Source organism: Peromyscus californicus, unplaced genomic scaffold (assembly GCF_007827085.1).
Source record: "Peromyscus californicus insignis strain IS unplaced genomic scaffold, ASM782708v3 Scaffold_9__1_contigs__length_137607984, whole genome shotgun sequence".
Lineage (NCBI taxonomy): Eukaryota > Metazoa > Chordata > Mammalia > Rodentia > Cricetidae > Peromyscus > Peromyscus californicus.
Window position 1 is genome coordinate 29,123,749 of NW_026294617.1, and position 15,730 is coordinate 29,139,478.

A 15,730-nucleotide genomic window follows, 5' to 3' on the forward strand; every position below is an offset into this window, starting at 1 on the left:
TACATTAATGAAAATTGTATAAACACATTAGTTAAAAGACAGAGAAATCACATATGAAATTACAACTAATGTTCTGCCATCTACAAGAAATTTAGTTTAAATAAAATGAAACTAAGGTGTCTATGGTAACTGTATCATGTACAACTGACTTCAGATCAAAGTAAATTACCAGGTATAAAAATGAATTTTACGTAACGCTAAAATGATCACTTTGCCAACAAGATATTATCATTATGATTAAATTAACAAAAGAGCTACAAAAACCATGAAACCCTGAAGTCACAACTAAAAAAAAGAGAAAACAAATCAACTATCATGGTTAGGAATTTCAAAGCCCATTTCTGGGAAATAGAATTGCTTCTGTTCAGAACATGATCTAGAGTATAGAAGAACAATACCACTGGCACAATGGACCTGAATGACATCTATACAATACTATCTATAGACACTGCCTGCAGATTATGTGCACACAGAACTCTCACAAAGGTAGACATTTTGTAGAGTCATTAAACACACTTCTGTGCTTTTAAAAGAATTTAAATAATACCAAAGTGGGCTCTGATCAGAACAGAAATAATATGGATGTGCAAAAAGGCTATGGGAAAAAAGTATGTTCAAACACTTGGAAGTTGAAGAGCACAGTTTTTAAATGATTCCTGTGCCTATGATCTAAATAGCATTACAAGGGAAATGAACAAATGTTTGTATTAGAACAGCCAAATTCCTCAAAGATGATTAACATATTAAGAAACTAAAATGAAGAATTCATATGGGATTAAATACAAATAAACAGAAAGGCTGATATATATATATATATATATATATATATATATATATATATATATATATATAAAAAAGAGCAAAACTCAAGGAAACATACCACTAGGCTGTGCCTAATCAAGATGATGTGACTAGATGGTGACTCACATCAGACTTCTTGAGAAGTCAAGAAAGGGAGACAAGAAACAACATACTCTGAAACTTGTCAAGAAATTTCAGCAAAATCCACTCTCCTTAAATGTCCATGCCGTAAAGATCACGTGGAGCAGTCAAAAATGTGAACTAAGTCTGGATATTCGGGATTTAGTCCTCAAGTCTGACTTAATGATAAAATTGAGGGGGTTTAACATCTTATTTTTAATTTTATTTATTAATTTTACATCCCAGTTTTCCCTCCCTTCTCTCCTCCCTTTCCCCCCGACCCCTGCCCTGCCTCTCAATCCACTCCTCCTCTGTTTCTGTTCAGAAAGGGGCAGGCCTCCCATGAATATCAACAAAATACGGCATATCAAGTTGCAGTAAGACTAAGCACCTTCCCTGGTATTAAGGCTGGGCAAGGCAACCCAGTATAAGGAATAGGTTCCCAAGAGCCACCCAAAGCGTTAAAGGCTGCCCCTGCTTTCATTGTTAGGAGTCCTACAAGAAGACTTATATTTCAATTATCAGAATGAGAAGAGGTACAAAATATAGAGATAGTTAAAACATGCCCAGGAATATAGTGAGAGCCTAATCAGGGGTCATGATGAAGTTATGAGGTTAATATATTCTACAACTAATGTTTGAAGCTTTTGAGAAAGAGCCACTGGAGAGGTACAGAACAGGAGATGAAAAATAGGTAAAATAATAAATGGAGAATATTGGGTAAGACAGAGAACTTGTGGCAGACGTGTCCTGGCTGAGGTTGCCGGTCGGTTCCTATAGAAATGAGAAGGAAATTGTTTCCTTTGGAAAGAAGCCATTAGCAAATCTTAAAAATGTTTAGAGAAATTATTACATTGATATGTAGCAATGTGAAAAAGGGACTCTTGTCAGCTGTGAGCTGCTGAGAGGAAGGGAGACAGGTTGATTAAGAGAGTAGCCTCTAGATAAATTGACCATGCTCCCGTGGAAGATCACATATGTAAGAATACCTGGGAAGCACAAATTGGTTCTGAAAAATTTCAAAGAAAAATCAAAAGGAACAAGGTTGAGTAGGTAGGGAAGTGGGGTGGATCTGGAAAAAGTTAGGGAGGGAATATCATCGAAATATTTTGTAAAAACTCTCAAAAAAACTAATAAGAGGTTTTTTGTTCTTTTAAAGTTCTTCTTAGATTGATTTATTTTAAAATAGGAGTCAAATTAATTCGTTTTAGCAGTCACAGAGTAGAATGGTTTTAGCATTTATACATGGATAAACATTGATGAAATATGGAACGAAGGTAGATATGGTGGTGATTGATTTATGTGTAACTTGAAGTTTTCCTGTGTTGGGACAAATCTCTCCCACCCCTATCCCCCAAGTAAACACACAGAGGCTTATATTAATTATAACTGCTCAGCCATTAGCTCAGGCTTATTACTGACTAGTTCTTAGACTTAAATTAACCCTTAATTCTTATTTTCATTTAGCCACATGGCTTGGTACCTTTTCTTAGTTCTGCCTTGTCATCTTGCTTCCTCTGTGTCTGGCTAGTGACTCCTAACTCTGTCCTTCCTCTTCCCAGAATTCTCCTTGTCTGTCATTCCTATACTTCCTACCTGGCTACTGGCCAATCAGTATTTGATTAATCAACCAATCAGAGCAACACACATTCACAGCATACAGCAGGACATACCACAGCATTTATGTTAAGAACACTCCAGGCCAGGAGAGCCACCTTGGCAGCATGGATTGCCAGGGAACAAGGCAGCATGGATGGTGGATCAATTCCACCACCACCCCCAACAAACACATCTTACTGACAAAGCTTTCTAGCATTTTCAGGAGGCAAGAATTAAAAGACACAGGTCTTGTAATGTGCTGTGGGATGTTCTGTATGGCAAATGTGCTGCTCTGATTGGTTAGTAAATAAAACACTGATTGGTCAGTAGCCAGACAGGAATTATAGGCAGGACTAACAGAGAGGAGAATTGAGGGAAGAGGAAGGCAGGGAGGGAGACTGCAGTGGCCGCCAGGACAAGGAAAATTTTCATCTGTATGCATTTACCAAATTGTATATTCAAATGATTAAGTGTATTGTGTAAGTAGTTTTATTATTGATACGTCATTCACATTAATAAATAATGACATGGTGCTTAATCTAAGTTGAGATTTTCATTGGAATCTAATAACAAGACTAAACTCAAGTAAACAGGAAAAAATGAAAATTTTCCATGGAAATGATCCTCCTTTTATTCATCTATTTTCTTACTATTTTTCTATGCTCATCCACACCCATCAATATTATTTGCTTACTTATTTTCCATTTAGTTTTATTGAGTTTTGTTTTCATGTTTGAGGTCAAGTCTCATTACCTCACAGATTTACAAAGGAACCTTCTAAGTAACTCAGGCTGATCTGACCTTCTGATGCTACTGAAGCAGCTCCCTGAGTGAGGGAATTACAGGTTTACCACACCATGCCCCACTACCGTTGAACTATCAAAAGTATGTAAGAAAATCTTCTAATCTGAAATTGCAAATGTTCTTACCAAAGCTATTTAAATAAGCAAAAAGATTCAGTCTTTCATAGAAGTTGAACCTGTGTCTTGCATGTACGACTCTCGGAGGATTTCTGGATTTTACCCTTCTGAGACATGGTGAATTTGAAGGCAGTCAGCATCCATCCAGAGCAAAGTTAATGCTTTGACTCAGTGCTTTGACGTACACTCTAAATTTAATTAAAATTCTTCTCTGTATTTAGATGGTTTTCCTTTATGTCTGAAGTTAAATCCTTTTGTGTTCTCTGCCTATGGGCCTGAAGTGATTTATGTACTGCACTGGTAGACAGTTCAAAAACATGCTTCGAATAGTTTATTCTACTTTTGCTGGTTTGATTTAAATACATGCCTCAAACATCAAGGCCAATCACTTCCCAAGGCCCACAGGAAAACTGTATAATACTTTTTTCTACTTTCTTTAGCAATCATGCCAGGACCAGACTCATTAAAGTGCAGAGTGTGAGCACTGCATTTTAAAGTAGATCTAAGCAGTTGCAGAACAATTATAACCAGAAACAACTTCAAACAGGCTAAAATTCAAGTGTCAACTCTGAGGTATATTCTTTATAAAAATATGGAGTCCTGGCTTATAAAATATTGTTAAAACAATTGGATTGCCTTTATTTATGTTAAATAGAAATTGAGATTTTAATAAAGAATACAAATTTTAGAATACAAATTAGGGTGCTAATTTTGCTAGTACTAAATGCTAGACATAGAATCGAAGTATACACAAAAAAACATTGCTAATAGAATTATTTGTTTTTCAAATTTCTTTGTGGCATTCAGTGCTGAGTTAGTCATGATTTTTGCAATCAAATATCTCTCCACATTCAAAAAACAAACATAAAAATTTTTAAAGAGTGACTTACATTGTGCCTGTAGGATACCTCCCACATTCATAGTCTAGAAAAAAAGTGTGTGTATTTAATGCAACAATGTTAATCAATAGTGGACTCTTCAACACACAATCAAATAAGTAGTTTTAGAGAAATGCTATATAAATTATATAGTAAATTCCCTCATGTCAATTTCTGTAGTGAATTATTAAAATGCCAGAGGGTCCCTCATGTGATAGGAACTCTTACATTCATGAATACAAAGCTTATTTACTGCCCACAACAATCATGTCATTAACTATACGTGTTATACTTTTACCTATGAAGAACGTAATTGAAAGGGGCTGAGGAACTTGCTCAAAGTAGCAAGTATTAGAGCAAAATTGTAAAAGGGATCTGCAAAAGAATCTAAATTCAAACATTCTACACTCTGTGTTGCTTTTTTTTTTTTTTAATTTTCCAGAGCTGAGGACCAAACCCAGGGCCTTGTGCTTACTAGGCAAGCACTCTGCCACTGAGCTAAATTCTCAACCCAGTGTGTTGCTTCCTTTAACCCTGTCACTGTAAGCTACAACAGCAACCAGGCCTTAATGTGATTTTTAAAAAAATCTTCTTTTTATGTTGAGGTCTCAATATGAAATTCCCTCCATTGATCTCTAGGGATGTTGCTATTTGGCAAGGTTATGGAATCTTTGTAAGGTGGAGCCTTGATGGAGGAAGTATGTCACCTTGGGTGGATTTTGAGCTTATGGTCTGACTCCACTTCCTGTTCTCTGTCTGTTTCCTGTGTAAGAATGAAATGAGATCAATCTACTTTCTTTCTCCCAGGCAGGACTCACTCTCCCACTACCATGCCTTTTGTGGAATGATGGACTAGGTCAAAAACAAACCTTTTCTTCCCTAACTGGCTGTGCTCTCAGAATGTCCTATCAGAGCATAAGAAAAGTAAGTAAGATGAAGGATTATTCTCAGTTGCCTTTCTTTGGATGATAGACATGTACATCAACATGCCTAAAGTCATCCAATTTGATTTTTTGTTCTGGCTTCCCCCATTAGGTATACTCTTACTTCCTCCTTATTCCTTTACCCTTGCTTATTCCTTGAATATTTATACATACATATATATATATATATATATATATATATATATATATATGTGTGTGTGTGTGTGTGTGTGTGTGTGTGTGTGTATAAGTATATATATATGTGTGTGTATACATACATATATATATATTTAGCATTCAGATCAATGTGAGCTGCATGTAAGTGCTCACATCATATTAAAGAGTACATAGATACTAAACTTTACATAACCTGAATGCAAGACCTTTTGACTTTTTTAAAATGACAACTGTGGAGAGTAAGGGCAAATGACATGAACACGAAAGGCAATCCACTATCCTAGGACTGCAAAGCTTCTTATATAAAATAAAAAAATTAAAGGGAAGGCCAGTGTTGATCTCTCTGTTGGGAAAGCATAATCTTCTTCCCAAGATTATCACAAGATGCTGAAGATGTCAGTCAGAGGTGTGCCAAACTGTTAGGATTAAGATCATTCTAGAAAATATATCAATTAGGCATGAGACAAGGTTTAATTATTTATCTGTGAATTCTCAGGGCCAGACCTTTTCACCAAAGATAAATAAATGACCAACCTACTAAATATTCTAGATCAGTACAATCATTGGCATTGAAATATTTAGGTAACAAGACATTCAAGGGGTGATATAGGATGGGTTTTTATTTTATTTTTAAGAGAAAAGGGGCTTTATTTTGTCATATAGTTTCAGAAGTAGAGTCATAATGGTTAAGAGGCATGCATAGTGGCAGGAGGAGGAAGCTGGCTGACTACATCTCATTGCCACATAGTAAACAGACAAAGATGTTAAATAGAGAACCTTTAACATGCAGTGATCTTAAATAGAGAAGCATCACTTAAAGAAAGACCCACAAGGATACCATGAGAATAAAACCCACAGAGTCAACTGACCAGGGCTAATAAGGACTCACAGAGATGGAAGCAGCAATTGCAGAGCCTGTATGGGTCTGTGCTAAGTCCTCTGGGTATATGTTATGATTGTGTAGCTTGGTTTTCTTATAGGACTCCTAACAGTGGGATAGGTGTGTCTCTCTCTTTTGTCTGCTCTTGGGACCCTTTTCCTCCTACTTCATTGCCTTGTCCAGCCTAGATATGAGGATATGTACCTAGTCTTACTATAAATGGTCATACTGAGTTTGGTTGATGTCCATGGGAGACCTGCTCTTTTCTGAAGGGAAATGGAGGAGAAGTGGATCTAGGGGGAAGGTGAGAGAGGGAGGAGCAATAGCAACAAAGGAGGGAGGGGACCCTGTGGTTGAGCTATAATATATGAAAGAAGAATAAATAAAAATGAAATTAAAAAATTGATATCCAGACTCTCAGTGTGCATAGACTTCATGGAGTCTCTGGATTTTGATGAATGACTGAAGGCATCAGAAATTATGATGTGTCTCATAAAGACAACATACATGAAAAAGTAGAAGATAATTTAATACCAGAATATGCTGATATTAAAAATGTAGGCTCTCAGAAACAAACCCAGATAGAATAGTAAAAATGAGTACACAGGAGCAAAGCCTGCTAAAGGGATGGGACTTTTTTTTCCGGTACAGACAAATAAATGGTTGTGAATGACCAAACTATAATAAATTAGTGTAAGAGGGTGAAATAGGAATTGTATGACAAACATAAAATCATTTTTGGTTATTGACTGGAGTAAAGGTATGCTACAGTGATGCATATGCCATTGTCTTAGTGACTTCTCTGCTGCTGTGATGAAGCACGATGACCATGCGGCTCATTAAAGGAAGTGTTGAGCTGGACTTCCAGTTTCAGAGGGTTAGAGTCCAAGGTGGCTGAGCAAAAGCATAATAACAGTTGGTGCAGCTGAGAGGCACACCTCACAAGCAGGAAATAGAGAACACACTGGGGATGGTGAGCCCATCCCGTGGCACACCTATTCCAGTCTTTCTTTCTTTCTTTCTTTTTTTTTTTTGGTTTTTCGAGACAGGGTTTCCCTGTGTAGCTTTGCGCCTTTCCTGGAACTCACTTGGTAGCCCAGGCTGGCCTCGAACTCACAGAGATCCGCCTGGCTCTGCCTCCCAAGTGCTGGGATTAAAGGCGTGCGCCACCACCGCCCGGCTACTCCAGTCTTTCAGAAGCAGTTCTAACAACTGGTGACAAAACCAAATAGAGGGTACTTTGGGGCCACTCTCATACAAAACATCATATTCCAATATTTGACCTCCATGGACTGGTAGCCTTAGTAGTATAAGGCAAAATGCATTAAATTCAACTTAAAAAGTCCCTATAGTCTTTTATATTCTCAGTCTTATAATGTTCAAAGTCTTCTTAGAAACTAAAGGCAATGCCTTAATTGCAGTCCCCTGTAAAATCAAAAAACACATTTCATACTTCCAACATACAATGGCACAGAATAAACATTATCATTCTAAAAGCAGGAAATGCAGGCATGGTCAAGAGATACTGGATAAGAAATACAGCAAATTCCAAATCCTGTAGACAAGAGAAAAGGAAACTGTTTTAAGCACCAGTTTAAGTTTTAAGTACTTCATAAGAACCAACAAATGTGATTTTAGTATAAATATCTATGAATTAAATCAACATATAAATATTCATAACTTTGTAGAGTTCATCAATTAAGAAATTGTGTAATAGTCAGGTGGGACGGTGTATACCTTTAATGCCAGGACTCAAGAGGCAAAGGCAGGTGGATCTCTGTGAGTTTGAAGCCTGACTGAGTCTATTAGTGAGAACTTATGTAATCAGTTTCAAGGCCAATAAATAAAAATTAGCAGTTCCAAGTTTCTTTCCTGTCTTCTAGTTGGAGCACTTTTCTCATCCTCAGAGATGGCAACTGGTTGTTCTTATAAAAACTAAAGTTTAATATTTAAAAGTTTTAACTTTATTTTCATGGTTAGTAGTAAAGTTAATGGTTCATAGTAATTTCCATAAGGTTATTTTTTACTTCAAATCCTTTGCCTACTTTCTTACTATTAATTTTTTCCACTTCAAAATACTGTCTTGTATAAAGTCCTTTACTTACTTATATACTTCAGCTAATTAATCATTTTCTTGATCTCTTGACTATCCCTGTCTTTATCCCTTGTAGAATGGTAATGTTTATTCTGTGCCACCACATGTTGGGAGTATGTAATTTGTCTTTGAGAACACACTGTCGAACAGAATTTCATAGTAATATTCTCCTGGTTAATATTTTGGAAGCATATGTTTGTTTGTCTTTTATATTCAGAGCTACAAAATGAACAGAAATGACTTTTATATACTATGTGTTGGGAGTAGAATTTCATTTTGTTTGTGTAATGAATATTGGACTGATCTACTACTATTTCGTTTAAAAATAAAATATCTGTTCTTACTAATTTGGCTTTGTTCTTTTTTGTCATGAATCAGTCACCCCATGGAATTCTGGCTTGCACAGTTTATACTGAAAGTTGAGTGTTTGTTGAATTGTTATTAAATAATATATATTTGTGCTCCTTTAAAAAAAATAAAATGGGTCTTCAGCTTTGGTTGTCACCAACACTGTTGCATTATGTGTAAGTATTTTATCAGTCATTTGTTGGAAAGTTCTGAACTCTTCAGACAGTCATTTTGTCTCTTTCTCCTTTTTCTCTTTTACATTACATACACATTTGAGCAATTCCTTTTATCATTGCATTATTTAAATAAGTGACTTGTTATTTCTTCCATATTGATTATTGGTTTTATCTTCTGTTTCTTCAAAAAAAATGCTTTTAAATAAAATTTCCATTCTGTTTGTTGAATGTTCAGTTACTTCTCTGAATGTTCTATCTTTATTTCTATGCTCTTGAATAACAGAGAGTTTATCATATGATATCTCAGGCTCTGGCAGTCTTTTTTTAGGGGGAGGGGTGTGAATATTGGCACAGGATCTCAGGTAGCAGAGTTTTCCGTTAAACTAAAGTAACTTTGAACTCCTGGCCCTCAGGCCTCATCTTTCAAGTGGCACCACACCCAACTAGTGGCCTATTTTAATTTATCTTGCTTTTCTTGGATCTTCTTCATGATGGCAAATATTTTTATGACTCCAATTGTTTTTATAGAATGTGCAAGAATTTCTACTTGAAATTGAGTTAAGTATTCAGGCCTAGGGCAATCCCATCTTCTTCTATGAAGATTGATTTGCCCTAAAACTTAGTACTGAAACTTTTTGAATGATTTTGCTGGTTTCTTGAAGTATAAAGTTTTTTCATAGCAACCTCTTCCCTTTGACCTCTTTCCACACCCTGTGACCACATGGAATGGAACACTTTGAAACTTACTTCTTTCATTTTCAGAGTCTGTGTGTTTCTTCTGGTATCAGCTAATACTCCAAGTAGAAAGTGCCTCCAGGTATGTATCCAATTTCTCTGGATTTCTTCCCTGGGATTATCACTAAATGACTCCTCATTATTTTAGTGGATCCTTGATACTTTAGAGGGAAAAAAAGTAGCACTAAGTATTTACAAGCTGCTTAATTTACATAATGAGTGAACTGACCTGATTTTCAGATTCACCATCACTGGGAGATATAGATCTATATTCCATGCTTTTGATTACTGGAAAGAATTTTCCTCTACATTTGTACATTCTGTTCTTTCTAGGGTAATATTGATTGTCTAAGGAGTGAAAATTGTTTTTTATGCAAACTTATCTTTTAAAAATATCAGTGCTAAATTTAAAAACAACAGCAAGAAATTTTAATCTTCACTGACTTATGATCTATTTTCTTCACCTACTATAATGATACTGGTTTAGTCTATATATTTTTTAAATGTATTTAATTGTGTGCCCAATATTACTCAAATTGATTTCTTGGACATTATTGACTTTCTATAACTCACTGGTACTAAAATTTCATTGAAAATATTTGAATATGCTCTAATCAAGGTGTGTCATTACCCTTCAATTATCTACAGTTTTGACTTTTTTATTGTCTCTATATGCATAATTATCATTTTATGAATCATCTTATTTCCTTGTTGGTATGTATCTTTAGTCATTATATAAGGACTTATTTACTATTACTTTATGCATCTCTTCTTTATGGTTTGAAGTCAAAACAATTGTTTGGTGTATTTGTAAGAAATATTGCTTCCTTTCAAAACACATCCTTCTGATGATTTTCTCTAAAGGATCTTTCCAGTACCCTATAACTCTGCCTCAGTAATGTCTCACTCTTCAGTGCCAGGGGATGATGGAAAAACCTGCTCATTGGGAAAAGCCGTTCGGATCTCATTTTGAAAGTCACACTAAATTCCTGATTAGAGGCTAAGCTGAAAGGAATTTGACATATTTTGTACATCATTTCCTCCATCTCCCCAAAACGAAGTAGTTCTACATCTGTTGTATTTAATTCATATAAAGTAGCATGTAAATCTGTAATTTTCAAAGATGATATTTGAGAACCAATGGTTCAAGGTAGACCCCTGATGCTAGAGCGTGACGATTTCTTACAAGTTCACTCATTTTCATGTTTTCCTCATTGCTCATTGTTTCAACTTCTGATAGCTGGCATCATCAGGACAGGGATCTGCTGGAGCAGATTGCATCTTTCTTTCTAATCTATTACGTTTTTTATCAAAAAAGTCAACACTTTCTAGTTTTTGCTTATCAGATCTTATATTCTGATATATTTTGATGTTAATTTTGTTTATATTAATTGCTTTACAATGTCTATCTACCTAAATGCATATTATCAATGTCATATCATTGACCATTGTCTGCCCCAGCTTTGATACTCTGGTGTAGCTGAATGTTTTGTGTGTTCTGTCCACGACCCAAGTAAACACACTGAGGCTTATATTTTAATTATGAACTGCTCAACTGTTAGCTCAGGCCTACCACTGACTAGCTCTTACATTTAAACTCAGCCCATTTCTGTTAATCTATATGTTGCCACGTGTTCCATGGCTTTACCTGTGTGCCGTTACATGCTGCTCCCTGGACGGCGGGCTCATGTCTTCCTACTCAGCCTTCCTGTTCCAAGAATTCTTATCTGCTTACCCCACCTATGCTTCCTGCCTGGCTACTGGCCAATTAGCATTTTATTTATCAACCAATCAGAGCAACACATTCACAGCTTACAGACCATCCCACAGCACTCTGGTTTACATTCCAACTCCAGGAAATATTGGTTCCTTTTCCACAATATTCTTATCTATCTTCTCCCTTACATCACTAGTCGAACAATTCTAATATAACCCCTATGTCTCTTGTTAAGACATTTCTAAAGTTTATTCTCTCTGATTCTAATATCAACAGCACGTATCATTCTATGTCATAATCTCCGTATGCTTGAAAACAGTATTCCTAGTTGCTCACTTTCTACCCTGTAATGTAAGGGTTCCCAGGTTGGCTTTCAAACCTAACTTGTTCATTTGTTATAGTATGTCCTTTGAGCTTTATGTGAAGTTTTTGGCTTCCCTGTAACTATATGGTAGACTACCTGTGATCTCAGATGTAATCTGTATGTATTTATTTGTAACATCCAATCCATCTGGCTAATGTCTCAAAGGAAAGTGTAATGGGCATCTTCTTTTCCTAGCCTTATGGACTCTCATATGGTTACAGTGACTCATTTGTCTCCATACTCTTATAATCTCATGCTATAGATGTTCCCATGAAACTTTACTGTCCTTATCTGTAGGCTCTGAGAGCTGAAATGGAATTATTTGGCTTTGCCGACCCTGAGTGTCTGGCAAAATGCTTGATCCATAACCAAGGCTCAGTAATTTATGGAATAAATTGGTGGGTGCATGAATAAATAGGCAAGCTGAGAATCATAAAACAACAGGAAAATGACTACCCAGGCATCACTAAAATTTGCTTACAAGATTCTAATGGGAGAAGTTGAGGGTAATAGAGCAACAAACATAATATTATCTAAGAATTATTTCACATTGATGAGTTGAATAAGTGAGCACGTTTGCCTGCATTTCTACTTTGGTGGGCTCAGGGGCATAACCTCATCAAGCACTAACTCTGACAGAGGGTGTAGAAAGCTCTTCTTTGTGATTAGTCAAGATTAATTTATTGTTAGATATTTAAGTGAATGCATTCAAATGTAGACTTTGTGCTGGATAAGGCAAGAGATAATTTTTTAAGCAATATTAGTCTAAAAAACAACAGCTATTCTCAAGATGAAGAAATGAATATTTAATGTATTTGTCTGTCAGACCATTTTCAAATGCAAATCACCCAGTACATCTGTGTGGAATTAGGAACACACTGGCATTTAGCTGGGCATTCACGCTCACAGATAAGCAGCTACTTGCTCTGAAAAGTAGTTGTAAAGCACTGAGAAAAGACAGTCTTCCTGCAAGGTCCTTTGGATCATTTCAGCCTTTTGAGGTTTGCAACTGTTTTAGGCTGTGTTCCGACTTTGGCATTTGAAAGGAGAGCACACTCATGCTGATCAAATGCTAACAGTTTCTTAAGCAGCCTCAAAAATAGCATGAGTTTTTGTTTAAAATACACAGCTTGACTTAACAGTAAGAAAGATTTAAAAATTTTAATATTTCTGTTTCCAGGGAGAAGGGACCATTGTTGGCATTCTAAACCTGTTATTATTTGGCTAGACTCGCCTTTTACATTTTATGCAAGTCCCTATGAATCTACTTATTTCCCCAAACATTCTCTCTGGTTTTTAGTTTTTATTTTTTGAAATTAAAATATAATTGCATCATCTTCCCCCTTTCCTTTTCTCCCTCCAACCCTTTGGTGCACACCCTGCTATCGCCTGGATCCCTCTCAAATTCATAGCCTCCATATTTCTTCAGTCATTTTGTATATCATTGTTTCTCAGGCTGCATGGCAAACTAATGGATAATGGCTGATGGGCTAGAGACAGTGGTGCCTTGCTCTTTTCCAGTTTTACTCTCCTTGAGTTTTCATTCTTCATTCTTTCATTCTTCATCTTTTAGTGTATCTTCCTATCAGTGTTCTGATGGCTGAGAAGGTAAGTGTCCTTGTCTTCATCCTGGCGCCCTGAATTTCACCCCCTGAATGAACATGGTAGAAGTGAGAATTGACTTCACCAAGGACTTACCCTCTGACTTTCTATGCAAATTTCTCTGTCTCTCTCTCTCTCTGTCTCTCTGTCTGTCTGTCTCTCTCACTCTCTCTCTCTCTCCCCCTCCCTCCCTCCCTCTTTTCTCTCTCTCCTCTTTCCTTCTCTCTTACACACAAATAAATAAATACATATTAATATATAACTTGCTATATGCTGTGGAATATCTGCCTTCAGCATGTTACCAAAATAAATTCTACCAGGAAACAGAGTAAAGTTTGTGCTTATCCCCTACATAAACAATACATCTGACAATGGACTCTCCCTCTCTTTGCAGCTTTCTGTTTCTTGTAAGTCTTCTGCTAGGGGTGGGACTTACTGCCCACCTCCCTTCTCCTTGCTGAGATATGGTGTGGCTTGAGGTCGCTCGGGACTTGTAACTGTTCTCATGTCTACTTCTGTGTTTACATGTATAATAACTCTGATTTATTATTGCTCTGGGTTTTAAAGTTCCCCTACCCCATATTCCCTTCTTCTAGAATTATCCTTGTGGATCATTCGCTAGTGAGATGCCATATGTTTATGACTATATGGGCATCACCAATCTGACTTGATGGGTAAAGACATCAACTTGTGTCATGCTGAGTAAGACATAAGCTGGATGGGGAGAGAAGAGGTAGTTGAACTGGGAGGAATTGGGGAAAGAGTGAATTTGGTCGAAACAGGTAAGAAGTTCTCAAAGATGTGTATTTAACATCAGCCCCTACTCAACACAAAATTCTGTGCTTTTTTGTTTTGTTTTGTTTTCATTTTTTGTTTGTTTGTTTGTTGTTGTTGTTACATGCTGTCTATGCTACTTGCAGCTGTGCCAACATCTAGAATGAGTCACATGGTTACATACCGTGATTGTTCTCAGGTGTCTGAGAATTTAGTCAACTGAACCTGTAGACTAATAACTATATTTTTCTAAAAAGCCAAGTTATACTTACCTGGCTGGGGAGATCCTATGACTAAGAATCTGGTTTTCCCAGGATGAAGCTCATCCACTACCCTTCAGATGTGCTGACCTTGTGATTTCCACTAAAGTGGAGGAAACTTAATTACATAATTTGTGGTAGTAGAGTACTATAATCATGCTTTCCTCTTACAATACAAAAGGTAAGCTATACAAGAATTTTTGTTTTCAAGAAATAAAAACTTGCACTGAAATGAATTAGACTATAAAATGAAGCTTTTTGATTAGGTAGCTATACTCTAAGATAAACATAGCTTTAAGCAAATTTAAAGTCAAGAACCAAAAGGATTCTCCTAGGTCTCTATATAATTTCTATAATAAGCTTCCTTTAAAACTGTGATAACTCTACACCTATGCTAGAGAATAGAGCTTGCATGCCAGAACAGCAGTACCTATCAGGGGACAGATTGGTAGGACTCAGCCAAAGAGGTGTGGTCCCATTTGAGCAATGTATTCACGGTCAGACAGATTCACCAATTAAGAGGCTGTTCTAAAAATGAAAGCATGCAGGAATGAGAAGAACTACCTGCTAGGTCCAATCAGGAACACCAAAGGGTGTATTGATCATCAGATGAATGAGTTTAGGAATGTATCTCTGCCAAACTACTGCTTATAGCATAACAATAAGCTTATTGGAAAGACTGACTCCATTGAGAATTAGATTTGGGTAATAACTTCAAGCTATTGTCTTGAATGAAGTGTCAATTTCCTTGTGTCAAACAAAGTATCTCTGAAACACTATAGCTTTCACTGATTCTTCCCAACTACTCTCCTCCCCTTTGGGGAAGTAAATTTTCCATGTGCATTCTCTTGCAGGCATAAATATATGGCAGTAATCCTTCTCCAATTTTACTCAATCAAGCAATCATGAATAGTGTTTTATTCTTCCCTTCTAAATATGCCTGTGTTTTTCTCTCATCACCTTTAGGTTCTCCACACAGTGTGCTATTGCTATAACCAGTCTCAAGGTTGAAACTCATGGTTCCAAGGACAGCACCAGTAAAAACTGTATCTAAACAAAGTGAGACACTGTAGACAGGAATATTAGGATTAACTAAGATTGTTTAGAAATGCAAAGTCTTGTGCCTTAATATAGCTCCATGGTGATACTGTGTCCCCCAATATATTGTGCACCCTAATGAATTTAACTGGGGTCAGAGAACAGAACAGCCACTAGATAGATATAGAAGCCAGAAAATGGTGGCACACACACCTTTAATCCTATCACTTGGGAGCGCGAGATCCATCTAGATCTCTGTGACTTCAAAGCCACACTGGAAACAGAGGCAGGTGTGGTGGCACACACCTTTAATCCAGGACATG

At 36.5% G+C, this 15,730-nt stretch overlaps 1 non-coding gene across 1 annotated transcript; it reads left to right on the forward strand.

Moving 5' to 3' along the window:
- The first annotated feature begins 14,373 nt into the window (after nucleotides 1–14,373).
- On the forward strand, nucleotides 14,374–14,538 carry LOC128106849 (U1 spliceosomal RNA). Its single transcript, XR_008216889.1, has one exon. It is a non-coding gene; the product is annotated as a U1 spliceosomal RNA (small nuclear RNA).
- Nucleotides 14,539–15,730: the final 1,192 nt, after the last annotated feature.